General features: G+C 53.6%; 1 pseudogene; it reads left to right on the top strand.

Moving 5' to 3' along the window:
• Window positions 1–1,035: 1,035 nt before the first annotated feature.
• Window positions 1,036–5,000, top strand: part of LOC143187946 (large subunit ribosomal RNA) — a 7,292-nt pseudogene continuing 3,327 nt past the window's right edge.

Raw genomic sequence — 5,000 nt, 5'->3', positions numbered from 1 at the left:
TGTCTCGCCAAATACCCTCGTGATTGTTAACAGACAGCGTTCGCTTTTCGTGCGAGTTTTCATCCGCGCTCCCGACGTAGTCTGAAATGATGCGTGTAAGAAAGAGGCGTGCGTAACCCGCAACGACACACAAGAGAGTTTGTCGTGAGACTACAGAGAAGGACAATGAAAGGGTGTGCGAGTGAGCATGAACACGAGATCGCGTATACCCCACCCGTGTAGTGTGGTGAAGAAATGTATGACGAGAAACAGAGCCCCAGGGATTCTAGAGGGATCGTCTTGTTGCAGGAACAACGCGAAAAGGAGGCACTCATTCGTCGAAACGATGAAGTTCCGGGATGCATCTTCCCCGGCCACGTTTCGGTCGAGTCGTTTGTGGCTCCGTGAATGTGTTGTGTTGTACTACAACTTGTTTCTGTATCCTGAATCCTCTTTGGCGAGGCTTACACAGCCGCCATATATATGACTCATCACATAGGGATGACTTCTCTCCTAGAAGGAGGAGGTGGAAAGGTAGCAGCGTCCGGTCGCCCCATGTCTTCGCGTTAGTCGATCGCCGAGAGAGACCGCGCGTCAAGTCCGGTCGTCCAGTCCACGAAAGCTATACAAAAAGCAAGCGGACGGGCGTTAAACCATACCGGCAGTCGCCTGGCGAGAGTCTCTCTCCTTTAGATCGAATTAAACGAGACGCGAAGATGCTTTGGTGTGGCGCATTAAGGACGATGTGACTTACTTTCCGCTGATCACTTCTGGCGAATTACGAGGAGCTTCCTTACCTTTGGAAACGCTGCTGTTGCGTTACGACAACATATTCCGAAGGCACACGGCGAAGTTGGGACGACGCATCGAACATGATCTCAAGTCTCTCTCTCATTTCCCATTTCTCGTAACATTCGTTCACACACTCTGCCTGGTCCGCTTCTCTCGGTTGTGTGCCCCCGTTGTACGAGGATTACGCCACAGCTTCTTTCGTCATTTTTACACATATATAAAATATATCACTCTACGTGTGTGATATATTTAACACGTATACGACGACCTCAGAGTAGGCGAGATTACCCGCTGAATTTAAGCATATTACTAAGCGGAGGAAAAGAAACTAACAAGGATTTCCTTAGTAGCGGCGAGCGAACAGGAAAGAGCCCAGCACTGAATCCCGCGGTACTGCCGCAGGGAAATGTAGTGTTCGGGAGGATCCGTTTATCCCGTGACGTTGCATCGCGTCCAAGTCCATCTTGAATGGGGCCATTTACCCATAGAGGGTGCCAGGCCCGTAGCGACCGGTGCGCGTCTCGGGAGGGTCTCTCCTTAGAGTCGGGTTGCTTGAGAATGCAGCCCTAAGTGGGTGGTAAACTCCATCTAAGGCTAAATACAACCACGAGACCGATAGCGAACAAGTACCGTGAGGGAAAGTTGAAAAGAACTTTGAAGAGAGAGTTCAAGAGTACGTGAAACCGTTCAGGGGTAAACCTGAGAAACCCAAAAGTTCGAAAGGGGAGATTCATCGTCGACAAATGCTGGCTCCCGTTGGTGCGCGAAACCCCGAAAGGGGTGTCCGTCGCTTTTCCGCAAGGAGGGCGCACGGATGTTACGGCCAACGGCGAACGTTCCGGCTACGTAGACGTGCACTTCTCCCCTAGTAGGACGTCGCGACCCGTTGCGTGTCGGTCTACGGCCCGGGCGGTTAGACCGTTGCGTCGCCTTGTGCGTGCGCGACGGACCCTCGGTGACCCGACCGGCTGCGCGACGGTGTTCCCCCAGATGGTATCGGGCCGCAACCAGTCTTCTCATTCGAACGGTGCGTCAGGCCCGCCGCAAGCTCGGTCAGCTTTGTTTGCCCTGTGGTACGGACGTCTTTCCCGTTCACGGGCCTGGCCAGCTGTTAGCCGGCGGAGCCCTCGGACTGGCCAAGCTTTGAATTACCTGTCGGCGGCGCTATTGCTTTGGGTACTCTCAGGACCCGTCTTGAAACACGGACCAAGGAGCCTAACATGTGCGCGAGTCATTGGGATGAGTAAACCTAAAGGCGAAATGAAAGTGAAGGTCGTCCTTTGCGTCGGCCGAGGGAGGATGGGCGCTGCATAGTGCTCCGCACTCCCGGGGCGTCTCGTTCTCATTGCGAGAAGAGGCGCACCTAGAGCGTACACGTTGGTACCCGAAAGATGGTGAACTATGCCTGGTCAGGACGAAGTCAGGGGAAACCCTGATGGAGGTCCGTAGCGATTCTGACGTGCAAATCGATCGCTGGAACTAGGTATAGGGGCGAAAGACTAATCAAACCATCTAGTAGCTGGTTCCCTCCGAAGTTTCCCTCAGGATAGCTGGCACTCACTCCTCCGTTCCTTCGGGGACGCGTCGAGTCTCATCTGGTAAAGCGAATGATTAGAGGCCTTGGGGCCGAAACGACCTCAACCTATTCTCAAACTTTAAATGGGTGAGATCTCTGGCTTGCTTGGTTCATTGAAGCCACGAGATTTCGGATTAGAGTGCCAAGTGGGCCAATTTTGGTAAGCAGAACTGGCGCTGTGGGATGAACCAAACGCAGAGTTAAGGCGCCTAAGTCGACGTTTATGGGATACCATGAAAGGCGTTGGTTGCTTAAGACAGCAGGACGGTGGCCATGGAAGTCGGAATCCGCTAAGGAGTGTGTAACAACTCACCTGCCGAAGCAACTAGCCCTGAAAATGGATGGCGCTGAAGCGTCGCGCCTATACTCTGCCGTCAGCGGCAAGTGGGGAGGGACGGTGCCATTACTGGTGACCGTCCTCCATGAAGCCCTGACGAGTAGGAGGGTCGCGGCGGTGTGCGCAGAAGGGTCTGGGCGTGAGCCTGCCTGGAGCCGCCGTCGGTGCAGATCTTGGTGGTAGTAGCAAATACTCTAGCGAGACCCTGGAGGACTGACGTGGAGAAGGGTTTCGTGTGAACAGCCGTTGCACACGAGTCAGTCGATCCTAAGCCCTAAGAGAAATCCTATGCAAATGTGGTGTCCTAAAATCAATGTCTGCAAACATATTATTATACAAAGAGATAAATTGAAAGATAAAAAAAAGAGACACACACACGTTGGGCGAAAGGGAATCCGGTTGCTATTCCGGAACCCGGCAGCGGAACCGTTTAACATCCGGGCCCTCATTGAGTGTTCGTCGGGGTAACCCAAAATGACCTGGAGAAGCCGTCGGGAGATCTGGGAAGAGTTTTCTTTTCTGTATAAGCGTTCGAGTTCCCTGGAAACTTCTAGCAAGGAGATAGGGTTCGGAACGCGAAGAGCACCGCAGTTGCTGCGGTGTCTGGATATTCCCCTCGGACCTTGAAAATCCAGGAGAGGGCCACGGGAGGTCTCGCGCCGGTTCGTACCCATATCCGCAGCAGGTCTCCAAGGTCAAGAGCCTCTAGTCGATAGATTAATGTAGGTAAGGGAAGTCGGCAAATTGGATCCGTAACTTCGGAATAAGGATTGGCTCTGAGGAGCGGGGCGTGTCGGGCTTGGTCGGGAAGCGGGTCTGGCTGACGTGCCGGGCCTGGGCGAGGTGAAGGGTCTTAGACTTCGGTCGACGTCCTGGGATCCGAACTCGGTCCCGTGCCTTGGCCTCCCGCGGATCTTCCTTGCTGCGAGGCTTCCGCGTCGGTTCAGCCGTCGCGTGTCGTTTCTTCGGCCGCCATTCAACGCTCGGCTCAGAACTGGCACGGACCAGGGGAATCCGACTGTCTAATTAAAACAAAGCATTGCGATGGCCCCCGCGGGTGTTGACGCAATGTGATTTCTGCCCAGTGCTCTGAATGTCAACGTGAAGAAATTCAAAAAAGCGCGGGTAAACGGCGGGAGTAACTATGACTCTCTTAAGGTAGCCAAATGCCTCGTCATCTAATTAGTGACGCGCATGAATGGATTAACGAGATTCCCTCTGTCCCTATCTACTACACTCATTACCTGGAAAGCCATACCACTTGTACACGGCTGGAAAGTGTACAGGGACGGTACCTCCAGTGATCATAGAATCCTGGAGACGAGACTTGACCTCGGCGGAGAGCTGCGACACGCACACCCCATGAAACCAAGGTACAACACAAGGAAGGCAAACTGGGATAAGTTCCAGAAGGTACTCTTGGAAAAGAAAACAGCTCTCAGCAGACTCCCGCTGAACAGTCGAGAGGATGTCGAGAGACTCGCCGTAGAAACCGAGCGCACGATAACTGCTGCGTGCGAGGCAGCCATGCCCGAGAAGCGATGGTATCAGAAGTCAGTTCCATGGTGGACAGCGGAACTGACGAGGATGAAAAGGTCAGTGTACAAGGCCCGACGTATATATCAGCAGACAAGCGATCCGGTCAGGAAGGAGGAGCGTAAGGGAGAATACCGCAGACTCAGAAGGGCCTACACAAAAAAGGTAGCGTCTGAGAAGAACAAGAGCTGGCGTAGGTTTGTAACAGAGGAGGGAAGGAAGGCACCATGGGGCCTTGCGACAAAAACAACGCTCGGAAAGCTCAGGAGAGAAGAAGCAATGTCGACTATCAAACTACGACAGGGTGGCTACACGGATAACTGGAAGGCCACCGCCGAGGAAATACTTCGCGCCCTACTCCCGGACGATGACCCAGCAGCGGAAACACCAGAGCAAACCCGAATTCGCGAGGACGTACGCGTATACCCGAATACGGAGGACACACCACCTTTCGAGTGGGAGGAATTGAGTGCAGCTGTGACGCGCCTCAGGAAAGGCAAGTGCCCCGGACCGGACAGAATAGAGGCAGAGGTAGTGCAAAAATCCTGGGGGTGCATCCATAATGAGCTAATGAGACTCATGAATGGATGCCTCGAGTGGGGAATATTTCCAACACGCTGGAAGACGGGAACGATTATAACCATCCCTAAAGGACCAGATCGTGACAGGAGCAGCACGAAGTCGTACAGACCAATCTGCCTTCTCTCCATGATGGGCAAGCTCCTGGAAAGACTGATGTCGGTAAGGCTGACGTCCACATTCCTGCACCAAAACGCGACA

Source organism: Calliopsis andreniformis, unplaced genomic scaffold (genome assembly GCF_051401765.1).
Source record: "Calliopsis andreniformis isolate RMS-2024a unplaced genomic scaffold, iyCalAndr_principal scaffold0419, whole genome shotgun sequence".
In the NCBI taxonomy this organism is placed as follows: Eukaryota; Metazoa; Arthropoda; class Insecta; order Hymenoptera; family Andrenidae; genus Calliopsis; species Calliopsis andreniformis.
The sequence above is the reverse complement of the archived record's forward strand: the minus strand, read 5'-3'. Positions and strand labels throughout refer to the sequence as shown.